A 15,469-nucleotide genomic window follows, 5' to 3' on the forward strand; every position below is an offset into this window, starting at 1 on the left:
AAAAAATAATAAATAAAAATAAATAAATAAATAATACTCATCTCAATTAATTCCAATTAAATAATACATTTTTTTTCGAGTTTAAAACAGAATTTTATTACATTCTGAAGTGTTCTCACGTCCAGATTGCATTTTTGAAATTCACCAGCTGTGACATTCAATTCTTTCTGTAGCTGTTCATTTGAACCTGAAATCGTAAAAAAAACTGGTCAGTCATTTCATAAGATGTATAGCAATAACACAATGAATTTTTAAGTTTATGACATTTTAAAATGCCTGTGCAAAAAAAGTATGGAAATAATTGAAGGCACCATATATATATATATATATATATGATGATGATTGCAACGTCTTGTCAGACGAGTGCCACTCCCTCAGACATTTAAAATCCATGAGCCCAAATGCCTGAGGGAGTATCTATACAAATATGATGTTACAGAGTCTTAGCTTTGTACGACAGCTAAGTCTCTCTCGGTTCAAAATGTTGAGATCCAGCAACAAGCAAGAGCAAGATAGCCAGCAACAAATTAAACTGCAGACCAGCTTAATGTGGGTACTGGTCTTCCGCTGTATGTTTTTTTTAAATCAGAGATTTGCTTCTCCTAGAAAGGTTGCCTTCACCACAGCTTACGGGAGCCCTCTCCACCCCAATACACATATACACACACAAATATACACGGTAAATATATATATACATATATATATACATATATATATACATATATATATATACATATATATATATACATATACATATATATATATACATATATATACATATATATATACATATATATATTCATATATATATATTCATATATATATATATATTCATATATATATATATGAATATATATATATTCATATATATATGTATATATATGTATATATTTATATGTATATATATGTATATATATATATATATGTATATATATATGAAATCGCAACTTTATAATATATAAAAATTGATAGAGCATTAACTCTATAAAAATATATATGAAATCTGCAATAATTAAAATATCGTATATAAGCGTACTTTACAACCAGACTTTACCAGGCGTCCGTGCTAGCTTAGATAAATACTTTTGCAGTTTTAACAAAAAGCTACAATAATATCAGAGAGTCTCCATTTACACTGAACATCTACAGAATGTCAACACCAATGTATTACATATGAATGAGTTCCCTGTGGAATTTCCACAGGTCCCGCTAGTTATTATTATTATTATTATTATTATTATTATTATTAGTATTATTGACTCACCAGGAGCTGTCACACAGGTCATCAAATATCTCACCTTGAAAACAGCCTGTGGTGTTCCCTAGAAGCTGAGTGACAACGAGTCTACCCACGTTTCCAGTACTCTCCACCTCTTTCGATAACATTTGCAAATACATTTGCATTATCGCAACAGCTGCTTGCCATTGATTTCTCGTTGGTAGCGTCTATTGGTCTTCACTGGGATTTGAGTGGCAATAAGCCTCCCCAAGGTCCCAGTTCTCTTCTCATTTATTCGGCTATGGTCTGGCCAGTTCCTCGGTTTTTTCTTCCTCCTTGACTCTACTTTGTAATTTGATCTCACACTTTTTTGGGGGGAGGGGGGGGGAGTGATGTGACAATGGGAGGCTTGGGTGGGGTTGTGGTTAGAGAACTTATAGATATGCGGCTTCAGTGTTCTTGGTTCCATGTAGTGTTTTATGTTTTGCCTTTGCAGCAGTTTGTCTGGCCCGCACTTGTTGCTCTTGTGTGTTAGTTTCCACATTCAAACGTTTTTCTTAATATTTCAGCTGTTTTTGTGATTGTTGTTCGTTGTATTTTTCATTCATTCCTTTGATTCCAATTTCTCGCAATCTTTTTTTCAAATTTTTTTGGGATTGTTCCTAGTGCTCTTATTATTATTATTATTATTATTATTATTATTATTATTATTATTATTATTATTATTATTATTATTAAGTCAATTAATCTCTATCTATCCATCCATCCATCTATGTATGTATGTATCTATCTATCTATCTATCTATCTATCTATCTATCTTTCTATCTATCTATCTATCTTTCTTTTTTTTTCTTTCTTTCTATCTATCTATCTTTCTTTCTTTCTATCTATATATCTTTCTTTCTATCTATCTTTCTATCTATCTTTCTTTCTATCTATCTATCTTTCTTTTTTTTCTTTCTTTCTATCTGTCTATCTTTGTTTTTTTTTCTTTCTTTCTATCTATCTATCTTTCTTTCTTTCTTTGTTTCTTTCTATCTTTCTATCTATCTTTCTATCTATATATATATCTTTCTTTCTATCTATCTTTCTTTGTTTCTTTCTTTCCATCTATCTATCTTTCTTTCTATCTTTCTTTTTTCTTTCTTTCTGTCTATCTTTGTTTTTTATTTTTTTCTTTCTTTCTTTCTATCTATCTATCTTTCTTTCTATCTATCTATATATCTTTCTTTCTATCTATCTATCTTTCTATCTATCTATCTTTCTTTCTATCTATCTATCTTTCTTTCTATCTATCTATATATCTTTCTTTCTATCTATCTTTCTTTTTTTCTTTCTTTCTATCTGTCTATCTTTGTTTTCTTTTTCTTTCTTTCTATCTATCTTTCTATCTATCTTTCTATCTATCTTTCTTTCTATCTATCTTTCTATCTTTCTATCTATCTATCTATCTATCTTTCTATCTATCTATCTATCTATCTATCTCCTGCGCACGCATTTTCCTTCTTGACTCCTAATCCTTTTTACTTAAGCCAGAAAAGTCGAACGCATCAAGGTCTTCCCTTTGCGTGTTTTTCTTCTGTTTGTTTCTCTTTCATGTCATTGTTCGGAATTGATTTTATTTCAACGCAAACCCCATTCCTGCGCCTTCATAAACGAAGATCCTTAGTTGTAATGAGGCAAGAAGATCACTTATATGTTTGTTTGTTTGTTTGTTTGTTTGTTTGTTTGTTTTAGCCGCCTCGCCGCATCTCTAATAAGAGGCTGAATATGATATTCAATCAATTAGAAATTATCTTTTGCCAATACCCATTACGGAGGATAGCCCGTGGTGAAGTGGAAAGCGACATGGCTGATGTCTTGGGTGTGCCAAGTTCGAATCCGGTCAGTACTATCGCGTCACTTTTGCTTTTACTGCACACATAGATTCGAAAAAGTTGTCAAAAAACAAATATATAACAAATAAATGTTATCAAAGGCAGGATAAGTTACTTTTCTACCTAACTGGATATATTTTTCGTGTTTTTATTCAATGTAACATGTTTTTTCAGCTCGAAAAGCATACAGTGTTTCCCGATATATTGGAAAATTCAAAATGGCGCCCGACACTCTCTTTAACACGCTAAGTTCAGGAAAATATGTTATAAATAATTAACTAGACAAAATACTGTTAGAAATTCGCTCATTATATGTTACCGTGACATAAGTTGACATATATTCGGTGTTTTTTTAATAGTATTTTGTCTAGTTTATTATTTATAACATCTTTTCCCAAACTTACTATGTTAAAGAGAGTGTCGGGCGCCATTTTGAATTTTCCAATACATCGGTAAACACTGCATGTTTTTCGAGCTGATTAAACATGTTACATTGAATAAAAACAAAAATATATATATATATCCAGTTAGGTAGAAAAGTAACTTCTCTTGCCTTTGATAATATTTATTTGTTATATATTTGTTTTTTGACAACTTTTTCGAATCTATGTGTACAGTAAAACAAACTCGTTATATAAATTATTTAGTTAAAATGTTATAAAAAACAAAAAATTGAAGTTTTAAATATATTTCAAAGAAATGAATTACGTTCCGTGCTAAAATATTGATAATTCAGCAACCTACGTCACGGTAATATATATTGAGCGAATTTCTAACAGTATTTTGTCTAGTTTATTATTTATAACACCTTTTCCCAAACTTACCGTGTTTAAGAGAGAGTTGGCCGCCATTTTGAATTTTCCAATACATCGGTAAATACTGCATGTTTTTCGAGCTGAATAAACATGTTACATTGAATAAAAACACGAAAATTATATCCAGTTTGGTAGAAAAGTAACTTATCTTGCCTTTGATAACATTTATTTGCTATATATTTGTTTTTTGACAACTTTTTCGAATCTATGTGTACAGTAATACAAACCCGCTTAGGGATATTAGCAATAAAATTGAAAGAATTAGGGGACACAAATACCAACAAACAAAAAAAGAATGTCCTTTTGTCTGTCAACTTTAAGTTTCAAATAACATTTTCGTTTTTCATTTTTATTTATTTATTTATTTATATACTAGCAGTTCTGCCCGGTTGTTTGTTTGTTTGTTTGTTTGTTTGTTTGTTTATTTGTTTTACGGCGTATCAACCCTTTTCAGGTTATTTAATGCCGAGTCCAGTGATTTTGAAGAACAATTTTTTAATAGATTGGTTGGTTGTGTTTGTTTTACGGCATATCAACCCTTTTCGGGTTATTTAATGCCGAATCCAAAAATTTTGAAGAAAATTTTTTTTAATCGAATATATTTGTTGTTTTCACGTTGGTTTCTATTTAACCAATAGTTGAGACCCTAACTGGTACATAGGGCCCGGCGTTGCCCGGGCCCTATGTACTGTTCATAACTTGCCCTACGTGTGAATACACTTTATGTAAGATTTCAAATGTTTAAACCAAAAATTGTCTGAGTAATTTCATAGAGACGACTGATGTCGATTTTTTATAACTAGGGCCAATTTTGACCCCTTTACATTTATTATTTACGTCTCAAATCAAAATACAAAGTTTTACCCATGTCCAAGTTACCTACATCTAAAATTTCAAGTCTTTAGACCCAAAATTGGCGGAGGAATTTGGTAGAATCTGCAAATGTCAACTCTTTCAACTTTTACCTTTTGGCAGCCAAATTTTCGCCCCAAAACTGATTAAAATGCTTGCCGTATGTCTGAATACCCGCTATGTATAAATTTCAAATGTTTAGACCCAAAATTGGCTGAGTAGTTTGCTAGACACTGCAAAAGTTAAATCTTTTGAACTTTGACCACTTGGCAGCTCAAATTTTCGACCCAAACCGATTAAAAAGCTTGCCCTATCTCTGAATACCCTTTATGTAAAGTTTCAAATGCTTAGACCAGAAATTGGTTGAGCTATTTGATAGAGACTACAGAGGTCAATTTTTTTTTTTTTAAATTTGACCCTAATTTTGACTCCTTAACATTTATTTTTTGGGGCTCAAATCAAATTATAAAGTTGATCCATGTCCAAGTATACTACATTTAAAATTTCAACTGTTTAGACCCAAAATTGGCGGAGGGGAAATCGTTGATGTTTAACCCCTTGACAGCCAATTTTCTGTCCGAAAACCGATTAAAAAGATTTTCCCAAATCTCAATACTTCTTTTGTCAAATGTTGAGTCTCTAGACCGAAAATTGAAAGAGTAATTTGGTATGGAAATGTACACAGACACACACACACACACAGACACACACACACACACACAGAGACATTTTCACTTTTAGAGACATATAGATTTATTTATTTATTTTACAAAGGAGTCACCACTTATCAAGGCCCGAAGGCCACTCGAGCATTAGAGTTAATGAGTGTACAGTAGTCAATGGGAAAATATCGTAGTAATCGTTAGTAGTGGAAATTTGGTGAATTGAATTACTTAAGGGGAAGGCCCATCTAGAACTTGTTTACATTGGACTTGAAGACGACCATATTGTAGTCAGCTGGAAAGCAGGGAAACGGAGGAGAGTTCCACAGACATGTAGTTCTAAGAAAGAAGCTTTCTTTACGGAATCTACGTTTAGGTTTAGGCACAGATAAAGAGTGGGGGGGGGGAAATTATTGTTAGTGTTTTCAGCTAGACGAGTATTTTTCGTGAAAGTTTGGCAAGGGGGAACCATAGATTGGAACTCAGACGAGCACGTGCCATGAAAATAATGATGAAACAGAGACAGGCTCGCAACGTCTCTTCTGTGAGATAGAGGTTGCAGGAAAGAGAAAAGGTCATCCCCAACTAGGCTTGAACACTGTCAAGGAAAGATAAGGTCTTTCTAGAAGCTCCTGCCCGGATGTGACAACAGTGCTACATCCTTGGACGTACTTGGCTCTTACACAGGTAGAGAATTGCATCAGCAGTGAGATATCTACTGGAGCGGTAGAATGATCCCACCATTTTTCCAGCGACCTTGGCCACAGATTTGATATACGTCTTCCATTTCAGATCAGGAGTAAAGGTCTGTGGGAGTTGAAAACTCCCAGCCTAACTCGATTGTTGCCCTTTAACTCAGAAGAGCGACCTAGCTACGTCACTTCCTGTTCGCCATATTTCTTCCGCTTTTGCGCTGGACCTTCAATCAGTCAAGATGTAACAAACACCGCTCCGGGTGGTATGAGCCCCCACAGCGCCTTGACTAGCCAGTCAGCCTTTCACAGCTACCAATCGCAAGTAACGAACTCTTATTCTAACGAACTCTTATTCTAACGAACTCTTATTCTAACGAACTCTTATTCTAACGAACTCTCATTCTAACGAACTCTTATTCTAACGAACTCTTATTCTAACAAACTCTTATTCTAACGAACTCTTATTCTAACGAACTCTTATTCTAACAAACTCTTATTCTAACAAACTCTTATTCTAACGAACTCTCATTCTAACGAACTCTTATTCTAACAAACTCTTATTCTAACGAACTCTTATTCTAACAAACTCTTATTCTAACAAACTCTCATTCTAACGAACTCTCATTCTTTCTATCACTTCTTCATGTATATTTATGTAAATAAATTGCATTTCTTTCGCTGATATATAACCGTATGTTTTCGTCATCATTATGCGACCTTTTGCCTTTTCAATTCCTCTACCATTAAATACATCAACCATCGTACACATGGGGACGGGGTCGTCTATCACACAGCAGACCAGAAGCTTGTTAAAACAGGGAGTCGCTCTAAGACGAGGGTCATTCATCTCAATCGATACCAGACGAGAATCAGAGCGTTGGTGATGTAAGGATAGAAGCTTGGCTTTAGATGCATTAAAGTTTCAAACAAAATTTCTTTCGTCAATTTTGTAGTTTCAGTTTTTAAGTTTTTAATTTAAATATTTTTCGTCTCTCATCTCAAGAATAATACAAATAGCATAAAGCCTCTTGTTCAATTACGAAATAGCCTTTTCATTTGATATCTATTGGACGTATGTTAAGAATGATACAAATAGTATAAAGCCTCTTGTTCAATTACGAAATAGCCTTTTCATTTGATATCTACTGGACGTATGTTCAGAATGAATTCGTTTTTTGTGACTTCCGCTTTGCAAACAACCTTGATCTAATCCATCTCTCGTCTCCGCCATTTTGTTTTTGCCCATCGTCCCCTTTCAACATGAGTCAGCAACGAAAATCCGTTCAAGTGCGTAAAGCGGCTGTAAAAACCGGCATTCATGATTGGTCGGATTGCGAAAACGAATGAGAAAAATCCCTTAACTGATTATTAATCGATAATCATTAATCGATAATCTGTTGATTCCCTTTTTTTATTTTTATTTTTTTGTTGTTATTTTCCAATTCGTTGCCCGCTTATGTTTGTCCTTGTGTGCATATTTAGATGTGCTTTCGATCGTTTACGTCTCAATAAAAAATATCAGGTTTATTGAAACAAAAAATTATTAATCCATAATCTGTTGACTCTTCAGGTAGGTTTTACGTGTGAGTGCACAAAACTCGCTAATAAAAATTAATTTGCACAAAATAATTGTAGAACAGACCAACAAAAAGCTTTATTGTTGGATTTTTTTCTTTTCTTTTTTTTTTTTTTTTTTGTACCGACAATAATGCATCACCCGTATATATATTTGTTTTAAGGTTTTTATTCTGGTTTTATATATATATATATATATATATATATATATATATATATATATATATATATATATATATATATATATATATATATATATATATATATATATATATATATATATATATATATATATATATATATATATTCGTTTATAAATTCGTTTGTCAGTGTGGAGCTGACTACGTTGGCAAAACGTCCCAAAGATTAGAAATGAGAATATCCCAACATATCCCTCGGGATATTCGACTACACCAGGTTTCGAGAGCATCCGGGCACTCCCAGGCTCATGAGTCTGCCATTGGCGATCACCTGTTGAGTATAAATAGGTGTGCCGATCAATATTCCGATGGGTGGTTTTCTGTTTTATACAGTGCTAGGTCGAACTATCACCTCAATATCATTGAGGCGTTAGTTATTAACAACTCTCGACCTAGCCTGTGTAGACAAAAGATTCTTAGACATCAGTTGGAGATATTCATTGATTTAAAACCACCTGAATAGTGAGATTTTTTTTTTTTTTTTTTTTTTTTCTCCACTGTTCTTCCAACTGTAACCAAAATTCCCCTCTTCCCTCATTCGTTTTCTTAGTTTTTAATCTATCATTCTGACGTTTCCTCTTAGAGGGTCAGACGATAAGGCCTTAGGGAAAATTTTAATTTCACCTGCCCATTTCTTGTTTTTTTTTTTTGGTATTTAAATTAAATTATGTTTCCTCTGAAATTTCTCCTTCCATTCTGCTGTACCAAAAATTTACATATATATATATATATATATATATATATATATATATATATATATATATATATATATAACAACCATTAACCAGGTTCAGTACGAAACGGGTGGTACGTTTAAATGCTTTTAAGTATTTTAAATATTGTAAACAATTTTAATCGTCTTTCCAATCAACTCACTATTTCATTTTTTATTTTTTATTATTTTTTTATCACTCGCCTGAGGATGACCTACGGAGGTCGAAAACGTTAGCGAATAAGGCAAATTTCTTTTTACACTCGAAACGCTTTTGATTATCGATTATCGGTAATTATCGGGGGTATTCTGAGACAAAACTTAACTAAGATCACTCCCAGACTTATACACTAAAGTTCTGTAAAATTTAAAGAAAATCTGTTCAGCTGTTTCGAAGTCTATAAGGGACATACTGACATGCACGGACAAATTTTCTCTGCTCTTCAATGAAACGTGCATAAAGGAGAAAATGTTGCCCAAATATATAATATATATATATATATATATATATATATATATATATATATATATATATATATATATATATATATGCAACTTTGTCCGTGCATGTGAGTACGTCCCTTATAAACTCCGAAACAGCTGAACAGATTTTCTTTAAATTTTTTAGAACTTTAGTGTATAAGTCTGGGAGTGATCTTAGTTAAGTTTTGTCTAAGAATACCCCGATGATTACCGATAATCGATAATCAAAACCGTTATTTTAATTTATCTATCATCAATAAAACCATTGGAAAGAACAACGGGCCGTGAAAATTCTACTGTGGGTAAGTTGATAGCGTTTTTTTGTTTGTTTTTTGTTTTTTTTGCATGACATGGTCTGTTGTTGTTTCTTTTTTTTGGGGGGGTGATTTTGGGTTTTTTTTGGGGGGGGGATTTTTTTTTTTTTTTTTTTGCATGATGTGGTCTGTAGGTTCAAACCCCGCACGTAAATTTTTCATTGTTTTTTGTTTGTTTGTTTTTTGTTTTTTTGGGGTTTTTTTGCATGACATGGTCTGTTGTTGCTTTTTTTTGGGGGGGGGGATTTGGAGGGTTTTTTTGTTTTTTTTGGGGGGGTGCATGATGTGGTCTGTAGGTTCAAACCTCGGACGTAAATTTTTCATCATTTTTTGTTTTTTTTTTCGTTAACTGGAAAGAAGTTTAATTATAAGATTGGAAAGTTTACGTGTGTCTGTATATTTTTAAAATATCTATTATTTTTGCAATATAAATCTGGAATATTACAGTACTTTTATTAAATTTCATAATTGATTATAGAAAAAACTAAATCGTAAACTAAGCCAAGAAGATTTCTTCGTAAAAATAAAAAAATACATTTGAATTTCACTTACATCACTTAAAATGATAGAACTTCAAATAATATAATTTATATCTTATCTACATTTATATCAGATCTACCTCTGCATTCCATGTTTAAAAAAGATATGTTCTCTATAGTATCAGACCTGACCGAATGGTTAATTGTAGGCATGGACCAATTCATACCATCCAAAAAATTCCAACAAAAACCTAACAGCCAGCCATGGTTCTCCCCAGAATGTGCTGCTGCCATCACACACAGAAATCACTTTTTCGATAGCTACCAACGTAATAGATGCACTGAGACTAAAGCTGCTTTCAGGACCGCCAGCAACCACTGTAAAAGAGTAATAAAAAATGCTATATGCTCAGTCTGTTAAATCCAAAGTAGCTGAGTAACGGCTTGGTTCCCACCAGTTTTGGCAAATAGCAAGCAGGATCCTGAACAGAAGCGTGCGTTCTATCCCAACCATCATCAATGGACCTGAGGTCATCTCGTCAGCATCAGACAAGGCCAAACTATTTGCCAAGAACTTTGCAGCTAATTCTACCCTATGCGACCAAGGCCATCAACTCCCATTATTTCCTCCTACAACAGACAACACACTATGCAACATACAAATATCTGTGCGTGAGGTCGCCAAGCTAATCAAGAACCTTGATTCCAGTAAAGCAATTGGCCCTGACGGCATTCCAAGTATAGTGTTAAAAAAGCTTCAACCAGAACTTGTCCCCATACTTATAAAACTGTTTAACCGTTGCCTTAAGGAGAAGTGCTTCCCAACACCCTCGAAAACCTCATCAGTATGCCCGGTATTTAAGAATTCAGGTGATAAGTCATCTCCCTCTCAGTACAGACCAATAAGTCTCCTGTGTGTCATGAGTAAGCTGCTGGAATCCATATTAAATAGAGAAGTAGTCAACCACCTCAGCAGAAATAACCTTCTTAGTGACACGCAATATGGTTTCCGTTCATCTAGATTTACAGCAGATGTGCTAACGATTATATCTCATAGAATTAGTGAATCTCTCGACAAAGGCTTTCTTTCTAGGGCAATTGCTCTTGACATATCAAAGGCCTTCGATAAGGTATGACATAAGGGCCTACTTCACAAGATTTCCAGCTACGGTATAACTGGAAATGTTTTCTCAATTATTAAATCATTTCTCACTGATACTCATAAGTGTAGTAGTTGATGAGCAGGAATCAGAGGCCCAGAGTATTGATGCTGGAGTCCTTCAGGGGTCCATCCTGGGCCCAACTCTCTTCCTGATCTACATCAATGATCTCCCAAAACACATACTTAAATCATTCGTTGACATCTATGCTGATGACACGACCATCTATGACAACATATCAAGGCCGTAAATCACAAAGTTCTCTCTGATTCTCTCTCCTCTGATCTTGAGCGCGTGGTACAGTGGGGGAAGAGGTGGCTGGTTACTTTGAATGCATCTAAAACCAAGCTCCTCTCTTTACATCATCAACGCTCTGATCCCCATCTGGCATCAATTGAACTGAATGGCTCTCGTCTTGGGGAGGCTCCATGTTTTGACAAGCTTCTGGGCTTGACCTTTACTTCTGATCTGAAATTGAACATGTACATCAAGTCTATTGCCAAGATCGCTGGGAAAATGGTAGGATTCTTCTACCACTCCAGAAGATATATGCGGTTTCAGCTAGATGGGCGTTTTTCGTGAAAGATTGGCAGGGGGGGGGCAGAGATTGGAGCTTGGACGAGTACTTGCCATGGAAATAACGATAAAACAAAGATAGGCTCGCAACGTCTCTTCTGTGGGAGAGAGGTTGCAGGAAAGAGAAAAGGGCATCCCCCACTAAGCCACAAAGTCTATTTTGTACTCTGTCAAGGCAGGACAGGCTGTTTTTAGCAGCTCCTGCCCAGATGTGGCAGCAGTACTCCATCCTTGGACGTACTTGGCTTTTATACAGATAGAGAATTTCATCAGCATTGAGATATCTTCTGGAGAGTTAGAAGGATCCTACCTAGGTTACGAGTGGCGGCCGTTGGTTTTGAGTAGATCACAACAGTGTCCTTTAGCAGAAAGGGGATACAATGTCTGTGCGTATTTGGGTTAGGATGTCCAGTAAATATTTTTTAACGTTTTGTATTTTTTAATAAAAAACGAACCACCACGAAGTTGGTATTATCTTCGTCGGCGTTACCCCCGATGTATAATATCTAATATTTCAATTTATATATTTATCACTAATAATTCTTTGTATTTTTTTCAGAATTTTTATTCCCTGAATTCTACTCTTACAGCTTAAAATGCAATTTATTCTTAAAACTCACGTCGTCATAAGAATTAAAAAAACAAAACAACTGCCGTACTATTTTTGTTAAATAGGAAAATCTTTAACGTCGATGCTTCAATAGCTATAAACACTTAAGTTCTCAGTTTGTTGAAGATGTCTTATCAAGATTATAGATCTTTGCATATCTTTATTTTTCCAAAATTATTCAGATATAAAATGCAACAAATATGGACATACTGTTTAATAATTTATTATATTTTCACCCCAAACAAGGCACATTGCCCCTTTGGTGTAGGGGGCTACTATCAGGGTCAGCAACTACTGGGGCACTATGTAGAGATTTGGGCAGCAAAATGTCGGTTCACGTTGCACTTGAACTTCTGCATGTCAGTACAGTTAGGGAAGCAGGATCCTGGAATGGAATTCCCGAGTCTAGCGGTTCTGGGGAAGAAACTACTGGAGTAGAAAGATCTTTTACATCTAGGGATCTCTACTGTGTGGGGGTGGGATTTAGCTGCCTGTCGGGTTTGTCGAGGGTGTCTGCGTCATGGGGGCACAAGTGTCTGCAGTTCGTCAGAGCATTCACCATTAAAATACTTGTAGAACAGGCAGAGGGATGCAACGTTTCGTCGATAGGACAGAGGCTGAAGGTTAGATGACAGTTCAGGGCCTATCAGATTGGCGACTCTCTTTTGAACCTTGTCTAGGAGCGAGAGACTAGTAGTAGACGCACCAGCCCAGATGTGACAACAATACTCCATACATGGGCAAATGGTGGCCTTATAGAGATACAGGATACTTTCAGGTGTCAGTAGTTTTCTAGCACGGTAAAGAGAGCCTACCTTTTTCGCAGCGGCTCTGGCAATGTTTTCAATATCATGTTTCCTGTGCCGCGAATACTATTCTCCTTTCAAAGCAAAAACAAACCAAAAGACTGCCGTAAAAAAACTAATAATAATAAGTATGAAATGTATGCAGTCGATTTTTCGTCACCAAGAAAAAAAAAAATTCCTACATTTCGTTTTTGTATAAAAATATATAAACTTTTTCTCTGGGCTATATATTAGAAGTTGTCTTATACAACTGATATATGATAAATTAATTAAAATTTGCTCCAATTTTGTACCTCATCTTATATGACGGTCGCCTTATATGCTGAAATATAAGATATATATATATATTATGTGTTTTTTTTTTTACATAGGGGTCACCACTTATCAAGGCCCGAAGTCCACTCAGGGGTAAGGGTTATTGCGTGTACAGTAATCAATGAGATAGTATTGTAGTAATCATTAGTATTGGGGGTTTTGATAGAGTTTCTTACTTAAGGGGGCGGTTTGTCAGGAGTTTGTTTATGTTGGACTTGAAGACGTCCAAGTTGTAGTCAGGTGGGAAACAGGTAAGTGGCAGAGAGTTCCACTGGCGTGCAGTTCTAAGAAAGAAGCTTTGCTCATGGAATCTACGTTTGGATGTAGGCACAGATAGAGCGTGGGGAAAATTATTAACAGTTGTTTCAGCCAGACGGGTGTTTCTCGTGAAAGATTGGCAATGGGGGACGAGGGATTGGAGCTCAGACGAGCACCTGCCATGGAAATAACGATAAAACAAAGACAGGCTCGCAATGTCTCTTCTGTGGGAGAGACGTTGCAGGGAAGAGAAAAGGGCATCCCCCACTAAACCACGAAGTCTATTTTGTACTCTGTCAAGGCAGGATAGGCTGTTTTTAGAAGCTCCTGCCCAGATGTGGCAGCAGTACTCCATCCCTGGACGTACTTGGCTTTTATACAGATAGAGAATTGCATCAGTAGTGATATATCTTCTGGAGCGGTAGAAGGATCCCACCATTTTCCCAGCATCCCTGGCAACAGATTTGATGTACATGTTCCATTTCAGATCAGGAGTAAAGGTCACACGCAGAAGCTTGTGTGTGTGTGTGTGTGTGTGTGTGTGTGTGTACAGTATATCCATATATTTTTCATAAGTTTTGGTTTTGGTTTCGGTTTCGATTCAAGCTAAAGTCATATGGATATATTTTCTTATTTTTGAAATCGCAACTTTATAATATACTAGCAGGACCCGTTAACCGGCGTTGCCTGGTGGAAGCCTTTCCTCTCACCCCCTTCCCCCGCAAAAAAGTAAACTACGGTTGTACTGTGTGAATCGGTTGAATCAGAAAAAAAAAAAACAAAGAAAAAAAATGATCCATTAGAATAATACAGAATGTTTAGACGTCGGGGACTCTCACCAACCTCAGCACCCTGTCTTTATTTGGTTGGTTGATAAATTAATCCCCCAAATTTAACCGTGAAAATTGTCGGCAGCATATCCACCCGCAATTGCTTTGGTTCGTGTGAGTGTTCGTATTAGAAAAGTAGCTTTTTGTAGCGCGCGCCCAAGTACAAACATGGCAGTCATTGAATTACTGTGCAGAATGCATGTGTAGATGTAGGTGTCTGCGCAAAATTTGATTGATATTTTCGTAGTCAGGATAGACGAAAACATGTAAAAGTCGTTATAGCAGCGAAAAATGTTGTGGTGGACGTAATATAAAGATCCCCCCCCCCAAAAAAAAAAACGAAAATAAATGTTAATGTGTGCGCGGGTAAATGAAATGTAAGCGAAAACCGTACAATTGAATGGCAAAAACCAAAAAATTCCAAAAATAAATATAAATAAAATAAGCAAAAATGAACGTGTTTTAGTGCTTGTGAAGGTGTATCAGAATTTGGAGGGAATTGTTGATACCCCTAACACGAAACTGCGAATAAAATTTTAAAACAAAAAAACTCGTAATTTCTCTTTTAAAAGTGGGTTGTTTATTTTCTTTATGGATTGTACTTCCAAAATGAACTATTAAAGTTGTATAAAAAGTAATAGAAATATTTTTTATTTTTTTAAAAACAGTAATGAAATTAATTGAATTTTATGAGTTTAGTATTTTTCAATTTTTAAACTTTAAAAATCTATCAAATTTTTTCTATTGATTCAATTTTTACGATATTTTCAGGGTCAATGTGAAATTTAATGCTCTTTCCAATAAACCGAATATAATATTTTAGACAAACTTTTTTTTTAATTCACGCCCCCCATTTTGAAATGCCTATTAAAAAGTAAATAATTAATTTACTCACCAAAGTTTTATATATCACAAATTGAAGATAAAAGATCAATAAACAATATATTCAAATTTAAAACAAAAAAAGAAGTGTTTTTTAGAAATTTACCTGTAAAGTCCGAAGTTTAAAACCTTTTTTTAAAAAAAAAAC

This window comes from Euprymna scolopes, chromosome 45 (genome assembly GCF_053919585.1).
Source record: "Euprymna scolopes isolate OS-2025 chromosome 45, ASM5391958v1, whole genome shotgun sequence".
NCBI lineage: Eukaryota > Metazoa > Mollusca > Cephalopoda > Sepiida > Sepiolidae > Euprymna > Euprymna scolopes.